At 41.0% G+C, this 12,892-nt stretch overlaps 1 protein-coding gene across 1 annotated transcript in view; it reads left to right on the forward strand.

Moving 5' to 3' along the window:
• The first annotated feature begins 3,643 nt into the window (after positions 1–3,643).
• Positions 3,644–12,892, forward strand: part of st6gal2b (ST6 beta-galactosamide alpha-2,6-sialyltranferase 2b) — a 34,185-nt gene continuing 24,936 nt past the window's right edge. The window contains exon 1 of the mRNA XM_048234916.1: positions 3,644–4,021. The gene's annotated coding sequence lies outside the window, so the exon portion shown is untranslated. The remainder of the gene's footprint in view (positions 4,022–12,892) is intronic.

Consider the following 12,892-nt stretch of genomic DNA (forward strand, 5'->3'; position numbering starts at 1 on the left):
CACTACTGAACTTTACTGAATGCTACCTCTGACTAAGAATGCATTACTTCTACACTGGACTTGAATTACGAAATTCGGCACAGATACACAATTATGATTTTGGCCTATTGATTATAATGTGGTTAATTGTAAGTATAAGTATATTTTAATCTCTGCATTTAAGAAAATATAATCTCTGTATTTATCCCAATCCGTGAATTAGTGAAACACTCAGCACACAGTGAGGTGAAGCACACACTAATCCCGGCGCAGTGAGCTGCCTGCAACAACAGCAGCGATCGGGTAGCAATGAGGGGTCGGGGTTTGAATTGGCAACCCTCCGGTTACAAGTCCGAAGCGCTAACCAGTAGGCCACGGCTGCCGAATTGAAAGCTCTGTCAGTCGTTTTGGATAAGGATCAGCTAGATGACTAAATGGAAATGTAAATTCTTGAATTATTCTTAATTCTGATCACACTACATGAACTTGCATACGGTATATCCAAAATGGCATGACGGGCCAAATTGTATAGTTTTTACTGTATAGTTTATAGGCTCAATGTTTGGGATAAAAAAGCTTTTGCAGTGCTTTCATACTTCCTTGAAAAAAGTATTTTGAGTATTTTCTAAATACAAAAATACAGTATTTTATTTCGATACATTAAAAATGAGGGTAGGCCTAATAGGTAGGCCTATTTTATTTTGAAATACATTCTGATGTATTTTTGCCCATCCCTGCCTGTTCCCAGCATTAGCACAACACTTTGCGATGGTTAGCTTGTCACCTGTGACGATATATGCTAGGCCTAAGTGACTGACCTATATGGGTGCGTTTGGAGATGCCTGATGAAATCAGACGTTGTTGCCACACACCTTGCATGTAGCTGTTAAAACTATTTCCTCTGTGCACGGTTATTATTGTAACCCGAAAGTAATGATAAAATGCACTCAAGGTCAATGCATTTTTATCTGTGAGTGCTTTTATCGCGTTCGTTGCACATTATGGCAAAGAGGCCATGCGCCGCTTATATGTTTTCCAAAGTATACTGTATGTTGCAATAAAATAGAAATACATGAATACATTTAGATTTAAAAAAGCAACAATTGCATGAAATACAGCTTGTTTAGGAGTCTCGAGTCTGAAGTCTTTTGAGTGGAGTCGCAAGTCAAGTCTGAAGTCATTGTTTTTGCGACCTCATTGTTTTAGGCTAGTGAAAACTAGTTTTCGCAAGTGCAAGGATATGTGGATTCAATTAATCATGTTTGCTATGTCATTAGATAAAATAAATGTTCAAAAAACTAACAAGTCAAAGAAAAGCTTTATGGGATGAGATCATAGAAGAAATATCTGTCTCGCAATGTTTTTTTTTATTTCTATGGAAATGCACTTAGTTTATCTTTTATTTATTTGCATTGTGCAGGCTACATTCACAAATACACTGCCAGATTGGCAGCCTAGTGGCTACTTTTCTGTGCTATAGCCTATGCGACTCTCCGTACGGCACGCCCATATTCAACATGACTCCTAACTTTGGTTGAAAGATTGCAGAAGCTAGGTTTAGCTGTGACAATACCCTGGGTAATCCTAACAGCTAATGTTATTTTACACAGTAGGCTAAAATCCGAATTTGAAAGCCTGGTTACTAGTCGCCAGTTTGTATGGCTAGTTTGCCTACTTAGACTCTGCATAATGAAAAAGCTTTGTATGTCCCCTTTCTTCTTCTTCGGGTGGCATAGCTGATCTACAAACCACAAAAAGGGGCAAACATGTACATGCTGAAGGGCAAACGGAATATCAAAATGTTTTACTTTGGCCTTTTATGGGGTATGTATTGGCAGACAGCCCTGGTAACTTACCGTTGTCGTTGACACACCTGCTCGCTTGACTGCCACTGCAAAGAAGCCTGTGCATTGGCATTCTCCATGCGTGTAGCCTGCGTGTCAGATAACCCTGACGTTTCTTGTATTGTCGTGCTGGCTGTCGGAATGATCAGCACTGCTCGGGTTGTTTCGTAGCCATTGAGTTGAGTAATTACCTGTAATTAATGTGATTTAATCAAACATAACATAAACTGCCAAAAAAATGATTCTCTTAAATCAACATAATTTTCTTGTTTAAAAAACAATATTTTCAAACATGTTCAATTTCATACATTTTCCGAGGGTGAAATCTGTTGCCTGCCTGTTAACATTAAAGGTAAAAAATAATGAATTGTGAATTGTAAAGTATTTCTCTTTGTTTGAATAACTACTCAACACTACATTTACACATTAATACTGGAAAAAAGCCACTTTGGTATAAAAACACATTATGTATCATCATAACTATTCCACCTGTGTGTGTGGTTGGTTAAAATTCTGAAGCAAAAATAGTTACAGGCTACAGCACAAATATTTCCATCCATATATAAAAATAATGAAGTCTAAACTCTGAATTTCTTTTCAAAGTGCACCAGATTGATGCATTTAAACGTTAAAATATACAAAATGTTCTTGCGGGGGAGCATGCCCCCGAACCCCCCTAGGGGGACTTGTCCCCCAGTGCACCTCTAGATCTAATGACACCCCTGATCTGTAATAATGAAGATGGAAGATGATTTTAGGAGGCGGTACAGATTGAAGATGTAAACCCAGAAGTGCATAATCAGAAAGACACAACCTGCCCTTTAACATTAAAGGTAAAAAATAATAATAAAGTAAGTGAATTGTAAAGTATTTCTCTTTGTTTGAATAACTACATACATTAATACTGGAAAAAGAGCCCCTTTGGTATAAGGACACATTAAGTCATTTTACGGCGCGATTTTGAACGATGACCATTCACCGTAAATAATTAGACATACACTGGTGATCTTTTCAGCGATATCCGTTATATTGTCTCACTTGCAAACACTTCGTGAAAATGTAAACTAGGCGGAGGCAGAGCAGAACGCTCTGAAGAAGTATGCAGGGTCTTGTTGAATAGGCTATTCACTGATTTTATGCAAAGATCACCAGTTAATCTGCTCACCATCTAAACTGGGAATCAGTTGACACAACAGTGGGAATCGTTGACACAACATCACTGAAGACTTTAAAGTCGACGTTTCAACATTAAACTCGAAATTTCAAGAATAAAGTTGAAATATAATATTTAAACTTTATTTTCGAAATGTCGAGTAATAGGCCTAATACTCGGTCATAGTCGTAGGCCTAGGCCTACCTGTTGTCCTGAAAACACAACACTTCTGCTGCTCTTACATAACTTGCACCACTATGCCACTTTCTTTCTTACTTAGGTCAAACAGAACTACCCAAGCCTTTTATTGGCCTGACTTTGCACTAGTATTTTATTGACTGTCTATGCACAATTTCAACCAAATTTTGCTGCTCTTATTTTTTCATTATTATATGTGCCCTCTTATTTACTTATTTACTTACTTTTTTGTTTACTTGAATGTTATGTTTGTCTGTGGACCTAAATTGGTAAAATATGTCTTGTCTTCACCGTGGGATAGTGAGAAACGTAATTTCGATCTCTTTGTATGTCTGGAACATGTGAAGAAATTGACAATAAAGCTGACTTTGACTTTGACTTTGACCTGGACAGACCACCTGAACAGAAAACAATAGGCTAATTTCCATTTCCTCCTTCTCGTGATGCATCAAGTGCTTGATTTGACAATAAGAACTTTTATTACGACCTCCAGATGTAACGCATAGCCGAGACAGTAGGCTAAGCCTTAATTGAAAAGCAAAGGCACAGTGCGCGTGTTCATATCATCTATCTCTGCTACTTTAAGTTTAGCATTAGGCTGAGCCTCCACATGACGCCTTACTGGAGCTCAGATAGTTGGCAGCGCAGCGAAGCGAGCAGCGAAGAGTCCACAACGGAGAGTATAGAGCGACTTTAATGTATGACGAAAGACAGGTGTAAGTTGTAGGCCTAGCCTATAGGCTACACAACCGTCGGAAATGCGACATAATTACAGATAGTCCTGCGGGAGTGGGGACAGCATTGAATGTGGATCTTGCAGCGGTGAAAAAGTTCGTTTTTACGCCAGGTGAGAGGCTTGTCCTACTGTTTCAGGAAATGAAGTTGGGACTTAATGGTGCATTTAACCTAAAACCTCTCATTTTTTACTAGAATGAGATCGCTGAAACCATTTGAATGAGTTGAGTTTGAAATGGATGGGGATAGGCCTATATTAAGTTTTAGCTTGTTTCCGTTCTTCTTTCTCTTTGGTTCCAGACATTCGGTTGTCATAGACTAGGCTATGTTTAAAGAAACATTTGCATAGGTCACTTATCAGCGTCTTGGCTGACCAGATATTCTTGAGAACACGTGCCCCACTCTTGTGATCAAACTGCCTGTCCTTTAACCGCGTCTGCCCGGTGCGTTCTATCTGTAAAACAAACGAATTTATGTATTTGTTGAACTTAATACATACCAAAAATGACATGTTACCGTGACTTGAAGAGCTGTTAACAGTGTTGTGAGGCTGCGTATACATATCCGCTTGGAGCTCCAGTGGAATTTTAATTTCATGACGAGAATTCTAGGTCTAACCATTCATGCGGTAAATAGGCGACCCATCAGGCCAGCACTATAACTCCGAGCGTGGTAGCCTAAACAAAATCGGATATTTCAGGCAGTAAATGCTCCTGTTAAGAACCAAATCAGATTTTGTTTAAATATTCCTAATATTCGAACATAGAAAAATAAATAATAGGAAGAAAAAAACTAATAGCGAAAGTGAAACGTAGTGTCCCTTTATTTTAATTGAGGAATTTGTAGGCCTACGTTAACCTTTGAAATTCCATAAAAAATGCTTGGGGTCATTTTTGATGTGTGGTAGGCCTACTGATACAAAAAAGCAAATATAATGTATGAAGTGATCACAATGTTTACAATGACCATGTAGTGTATGTGTACGAATTCTGGTTTGATATTTAGGGCCCGAGCACCAAATTTGGTGGGTGTATGTAACTCCCAAAAACAAACAACTTTTGTATTAACATGCCATTAGCCACCCCACAGGAAGTGAGGTAATTGAGATTTTGTGCGTTGTGGACATGATCAATTTTTACATACTCCTAGACGGTTGATCCGATTCATGTCAAAGTTGGTATACATGACGCTGAGATGTTCCTGATTATAAATTGTGAAGCTTTTTTTTGATATGTTGTAATTTGACGAAATAGCGAAATTATTAATTTTAATCCCCTTCCACACAAACAATAAATGTGTCATAATTAACCATGCATGGCTTGAAATGTTTTAAATTTCACAGATACTTGAAGACCATGTTAATGATAATATTCACATGCCCATAATGCATGTTTGGCATAGCGCCACCAACTGGCAACAGAAAGAATGACAATTATACTGATGTCACATAATCAATTTGAACATACTCCTCCTAGACCAGGGGTGGGCAAACTGCGGTCCGCGGGCCGGATAAGGCCCGCCAAGCACTTTCATCCGGCCCGCCGAGCATTTCATTTAGTTATCAGGCTGCTCGCTATTTTTTTCCTGCGATAGAGACGACGTTGGTTAGCTTTACTGCAAACTGCTTTTCACTCTCCTTAGATAACGTTTACAATGTCAATGTCAAAACATCATGTTAAATAGAGATAACATCATGTTAAACTAAGTTAACTCTTAGTTATCTCCTTTGCAGCAGATCTAACGTTAACATTATGCAATCCATTTAATTGGGAACGCGTCTGCCTGCACTCAATGCGAGGGGAGAGAGAGCCGCAGGTTCCAGCTGGCTTGTGATTGTTGATAATTGATATCTCCTTCTTATAAGAAAATTTTAAAACGAAATCATGAAGGCAACAGTAGTTCCCACCACTGACCATTTAAAAACTGTGAGAGGGCCCAGCCGTAGGTACAGCACTAGCCATAGCGGAGCAGGCAGAAGATCGTTGAGAAATAAACGTGAATTAAAGCGACTGTCTTAAAGCGACAGTGCACAATTTATATTTTGTTAAACAGCATAAAATTAGCAGTATTTTTAAGCAATTAATATTTAAAAAAAAAATACTTTTCATACTAAATTATAGGCTATAAAAAATGTATTGTGTGCACACTTGCCACATGAGCAGGGATCTGGTAAACCTTCAGGTTTTAAGATTACAATCTCAGGGACTAATAAACTGCCCTTTCTTACAAAACCATAAGCATATGCATTTAAGATCAAGGTGGTGTCTGTAAATGGTGTTTGGACCCAAAGCTGCTGTTGAATAGGCTCTTTGTATGTTTTCTTGCATTAGTTGAGGTGCAAGCAGCCCTCTCAAAGTCCATCTTAAGGGCATTACTATCGAACGCAGCAATGCGCAGGTCGTCAAATGTCTCCATGTCCATTGATGGTTTGAGACATTTGACCAAGAATGTTTCTGCCATTTCTGTTGCACTCTGTTAGCTGTGGACAGTTGACATTGAAAACCAGAAAAGAGTTGTCTGGTTTGTGGACAGTGTTCAGAGCTGCAAGTTTGGTTGATATTTTGCTGGTTGTATCGCACCCAGTCAGCACATGTAGTGCTGGGAGACACTGTGTGAGCGCTATGCAGATATCATGAAGTGGTAATATTGATCTTTTCACTCCTGAGTTGCGGATGAGCCAGAACAATTGTTATGTGGTATAATAGGCACACAAAAACATCTGTGTCACCTGATGACAGTGTCAGTGATGTAGATCCATACGTTGTTCTCTCACTTTCTTCAGATCTTTTAGAATTTTGTAAAATATGAGTAATTGGTATGTACCAACTTATCTGTGCTTTGTGAGGAATAACTTCATGATATGAAGACATTGTAACTTCATCAACTTGTCTGAGACAATCTTGTGATGACATTTTCCCCATTTTATAATAATAATAATAATAATAATACGTTTATTTTATATAGCGCCTTTCTCAAACCCAAGGTCGCTTTACATAGTAGGAAGGCAGGGAAACACAATAACTAACAAACAAACAAACAATACAACAGAGACAAAGGCAGGGGAACATAATACCAAACAAACAAAACAATACAACAAAGACAAGTTATCTGTAGGAACTATGTGTTGGGTGTGGAGGAGAAGTGATCATTAAACAGAAAGGTCTTGAGATGTGCTTTGAAGAAAGGAAGCGAAGGACAGGCACGAAGGGGTTGGGGGAGGGAGTTCCAGAGTTTGGGGGCCAAGGCACTGAAGGACCTGCCATCCAGGGTGGAGAGTCTGGAGTGGGGGATAGCCAAGAGGTTTTGGTCAGAGGATCTGAGTGAGCGGGAAGGAGTGTAAGGGGTCAGGAGGTCGCAGATGTAGGGGGGAGCAAGGTTGTGGAGGGCTTTGAAGGTGAGTAGTAGTACTTTGTATTTGATCCGGGACGGAACTGGTAGCCAATGGAGTTGATGGAGAATGGGGGTGATGTGTGCTGATCGTCTGGTATGGGTGGGGAGCCTGGCTGCAGTTTTGAATATATTGTAGTCTTTGAAGGGTTTTAGTGGGGAGACCAAGGAAAAGTGAGTTGCAGTAATCTATTTTTTTTTTTTTATTTGCAAACATCATTGACATTACAGACATTACGACATTACGACATGCACATGAATACTACATACGACAAACAGACGTACATTACATAAACACATACTGTAACTTAACAAGACATCACATTGACTTGGCTTCCACAAACATAACACAACATAACATTAATAACAGAAAGGCTAAGGATGATTTGCGTCCAGGATGATTACAGATATGATTATCAGGGATGAAATTGATGACCGGAATGAAAAAGAAGGGGGATGGGGGTGGGATGGTAGCTCTAAGAGTGTGAATGAGGTGGTGTTGGGATGGGGGGGTGGGGATGGGGGTGAGGGGTAGTGAGTATGTGAGGATGTATGTGTGTGTGTGTGTGTGCTTGATATGTATAAGGCTGGCTTGCTGTTGGGCCAGGAGGAGAGAAACTGGAACATAGAGAGGGAGGGGGTTTCAGAGGAGAGGAGTTGTAATTATTCTATTAATGATAAGTATAATAATAGGAATAACTGATTGCCTGGTTGATTGCCTGACTGATTGCCAACCTGGGCACCCATTAATGGCCACAGTTCCACCCAGCCCCTGCAGTTATACTGCGGCCCGAGCTGACAGAGGGAGGACCTGCGTGCCACCCATCGCCCCAGGCCCCAGCATATGCACACATCCCCCACTACCACGACCAACCACACCTCGCCCCCAGACCTTCACCCAACCGCGCCACTCTTGACCTAAATATGTACAGTATGTGAATGGCTAGGTTGAGGGGTCTATCTAGAGTGTAGCATTAAAAGAAGTGGGCATGCATGGTGAATATCTGTCAGGATTTCCCCATGCACACCACACTTACCCTGTGTAAGATGTATGCCTCCTCAATGTGTGCATTAAAATAAGTGAGGCATGCAGATAGACACCTGATGAGGCATCTACCTGCACTCCACTCTTACCCTAGCCTGTTTTGTAGTTTTTGTTTATGTATGTCACCTAACATGTAGTGCGATTAAAAGAGAGTAAAGCGTGCTGTGTGCTTCCAGGACAAGGCGTGTGCATGAGCGTATGAGGAGGGTGCACACCGGGGGCCCAGGGCCAATAGATAACCCACAGGACCCAACCAATGCCAAAACCACACAGCGACCCGCCAGGACCGAGTCTCCCAAGCCATCCAATGGGGCCCCGGCAGAATAACGATGGGAGAGGCAGAGAGAAAGAGTGAAATTAGTAAAGTTATCAGAGAATGTAAATAAAAGGGGAGGGAAAGAAGGGGATGCTATTTATATTACTACTACTAATAATAATAATAATAATAATAACAATAATAGTTCCAGCTACCCTCCCCTGCCTAGTGTTCGATGATATGTGTATCTGTTGATGAAGTGTGTTATGATCGTGTGGAGATGGAACTCGGGCAAAGAGGGTCAGGACTGTAAGTAGGTGATAAAGGGGTACCAAGGAGAGGTTGTATCCTGAGTATTGATTAAGTTTGTAGTTGATAGGTTTTCTAATGATATATAGTCTGTTAACAAGTTTTTCCAATGAGTGATGTGAGCTTTTTTCTTAGATTTCCAGTTCATGAGGATTGTTTTCTTGGCGATAGTCAGCGCTACCAGCAGTGTTTTATTGCAGGAGTTGCTTAAATTGACTGTGGATGTATCACCAAGTATGCATAAGGAAGGGGATGCTGGGATGTGACAGCCAAAGATGGAAGAGAGAGATTTTGTGACACTCACCCAGAAGTGGTTGATTGGAGTGCAATGCCAAACCGCATGAATGTATGGATCTGGGTTATTTTGTGTGCAGTGAGTGCAAAGATCCGAGCCAAACCCCATTTTAGCCAATTTATGTGCAGTGAAGTGGAAGTGGAGTTGCAGTAATCTAAACGGGACATAATGAAAGAGTGAACCAAAGTCTGTGCATCACTAGCAGAGAGGAAGGGACTCGGAGGCGTGCAATGTTACGGAGGTGAAAAAAAAAACCAATCTTAGTGAGTGATTTGATATGAGGATCAAAGCTAAGGGTGGAGTCAAGCTGAATGCCAAGGTTTTTAACAACAGGGGTGGAGTGGACAGATGAGCCATCAATGTTGAGAGTGAGATGGGGAGATTTGGTGAGGATGCTTTTAGGGCCAATCAGCAGAATTTCGGGTTTTGTCTGTGTTGAGCTTGAGAAAATTATGGATGCAAAACAATTTTAAGTCAGAGAGGCTTTCGGTGAGGGAGCGTGGTGGGGGGTCAAAGGGAGAGGGAGTGGTAAGATAGAGTTGGATGTCATCTGCATAGCAGTGGAAGTTGAGACCGTGGCTGCGAATGTATAGGATGTATATGAGAAAGAGGAGAGGCCCAAGTACAGAACCCTGGGGGACACCACGAGTGACAGGGGACTTGGGGGACTGATGTGGACCAAGTGTTACAAACTGCTTTCTGTTGGTGAGATATGACTAAAACCAATTGAGGGCTGTGCCAGAAACACCAATAGCAGACAGACGGGAGATTAGAACATTGTGGTTGATGGTATCGAAAGCAGCACTAAGGTCAAGGAGAATGAGAATGTTAAGTGAACCAGAGTCAGCAGACAGGAGGAGGTCGTTAACTATGCGTAGAAGGGCAGTCTCTGTACTGTGACATGAGCGGAAGCCAGATTGAAAGGGCTCATACAGGTCGTGGTGGTTAAGAAAGGTGTGTAGTTGTGAGGCCACTACTCTTTCCAGTACCTTGGCCAGGAAGGGGAGGTTGGAGATAGGGCGGTAGTTTATTAGTGATGTAGGGTCGGAGTCAGGTTTTTTGAGAATGGGTGTAACTGCAGCAGGCACCACACCAGAGTTGAGGCAGGTGTTAACAATCAATGTAATGGGTTCAGACAGTGATGTGGAGCAGGCTTTAAGTAGAGGGGTGGGGGCAGGGTCAAGCTGACATGATGAGGAGTTGGACTTAGTAATGATGTCAGTGATGATGAGGGAGTCAGTAGCGGTGCAGTCATCTTGCTTTACAGCCATGTGCTCTGCTATGACCCTAGGTCACTATGGCTGCCAAGTAAACTTTTGTTGGAGAAAAAAAAGTTGGAGGTGCTGGCGTGATGACAGCAATATTTAGAACAGGTAGGAAATGTAAGCTTTTAAAGTTTAGGTTAATAAATAACTGGCAATTCATGCATGTCACTAGTTGTATGTAATAGGTTGACCGTTTTTTAGCCATTTTCTTTATATCAAATCAGAATGCTTACACTCTTCTAAGACCTTATAATTATGGTCACTGTGAATATTGTGATCACCTCAGAAAATGTGTTGCTTCAAGGGTTTCTATGTACACATATTTAATGAGATATTGCCTCATTTGCATATTTTATTTTATTTTTTAGGCAAAGTGTAATACAAAAAGTATTTCTCTTAATATGAAGATAAATCTGGTAGAAATGTATGGGGATATCTATAAAGGGAAAAAAGTCCCATTCACCTGTAGTGTGATAATAGTGTTATCTGTTGTGGTCATTTTCAGGACTTTCGTCCCGGGTAGAGATTTTGGCACACATCCCACGTTGTTCAGTGGGGTCATATTAGTCTTTATCACCCGGAGAGAAGAAATACTCTTTTCTGATTGGCTGGCGGGGTGGCCTTTAATTCTGAATAACAGGACACCGTTCCATATCAATGCTTATGAATGGTAACTATAACAACCATAGTAGGACTACGGTTGCAGGCTTCGCAACAATGGAATCAACTGTAAACAAGCTAACTGTCCATGCTATCGGAAGTTGTACAACAAGCTGAACTTGAGTTTCTTGTTATACGAAACCGCGTGTTTCCTTTGCTTTACAGTGGCAACCGGGTGATAAGCGGGATAACGGCCTTCGAGGTGTGTCCAGTTATACGGAATTAATGGACTTGGGCGGGGGGCGTCGGGGAGTTTTTTGCCACTCGCCCTCATCCATTAATTCTGTATAACAGGACACCTCGGCGGCCGTTATCCCTTACATAACAGTTGAGATATTCTCCCCTAAATGAAGTGCATACAAGTCTTACCCAGGACCTCTACTAATGTTGGCACAAAACGTAATTTCTGCCTATGAGTCTAAGCCTTAGTTAAAAAAAACTCTTTAGGTGTAAGTAATTAGACAAAGAGCCATTGCATTCTGTGTAATAGAGGTTAACACAGACTCTAGTTTGTTTTCTTTTAAAATAAACATTTTGGAGACAAATGGAGTCATACCACAGGTCTATGTCCAGGGATGGATTACTGAATGGGCCTACTGGGTCCAAGAGCTCAGAGGGCCCTGAAGCCCAAGACTCTGCGTGAAGTTGCTTCTTATGATTGTTGCTGGTAACCTGCTACCAAGGATTAGTTTATTCCATAAAACAAGACTTCAAGGCAATGGATATAAACCAGGGGCCGGTTCCCCAAAACGTTCTTATCGCTTAGTAGTTCTTAACCTATTCCTTAACCTCTCTCTTAATGTTATGTTATGGCACGATTCCCGACACGTTCGTACGCTAAGTATATCTTCTGTAAGTCACACGTTCGTAAGGTTGGTCTGGACCATTTGTAAGCTCGTTCTTAGCGTTGTTTGAGCTCAAGATGCTAGTCGCTGCCACTGTGCAGCAGTCTTTAGAAATCAGCGCAGCGCAGTACAAGTCAAACTATGGTAGGCCTACAGTATGTTGACAATGTTGTGGCTCAACGATGATTTTATGTTATGGACATTTTAAAACTAATAATAAAAAGTGTTCGCAATGGATACAGGCCTATTTATGAAGTTTACTTTATTTGGTATCAGAACTAATATTGTGGTAGGCTAATTAGTAGGCTATTTCGTAATGTCATTAAATCGTTCAAATTGGCAATCACTTTTGATAATTAAAAGCTGGCAAAGAAATGCCTCTAAATGGCTAAGATCTATAAATGGGTAAGCATGGTGGTGTCCAGTAAGCGACCAAACTATGGCAGCGATCCAACGGCGCCGGCCGTGGAGCCGTTTAGTCCATGTTGCTCCATAGCTCTTTTTTGTTGCTGTTGCACAAGTTATTCCGAAAGCTGGAAAACAGTGTCACCTTGTGCAAGCTCACCTCGTCCAGCAAAACTTCAAGTTCTTCTGACGAGAAGCTTGGTGCCCTTTTTTTACGTTGCTTCCCCACCATATTCTGTATCTAACTCTCTCTCTGTTCATTGTAGATAGGTTGCTTTTTATTGAAAACATTAACCAATGACAATCGATACCGCATCAAACAGAAGTAACTGCAGCTGCTTGCCAATCAATTCTAATTACAGTGCATGAAAATGCACTGTACTGTTCTTCCTAGGCAACTTCTTATTACAGTGCATGAAAATGCACTGTACTGTTATTCCAAGGCTTTTTCTTCTTCTTCTTCTTCTTCTTCTTCTTCTTCTTCTTCTTCTAACGCAGTTAATGCAGCTTAAACCG

The sequence above is a fragment of the Alosa alosa genome, chromosome 23 (genome assembly GCF_017589495.1).
Source record: "Alosa alosa isolate M-15738 ecotype Scorff River chromosome 23, AALO_Geno_1.1, whole genome shotgun sequence".
Lineage (NCBI taxonomy): Eukaryota > Metazoa > Chordata > Actinopteri > Clupeiformes > Clupeidae > Alosa > Alosa alosa.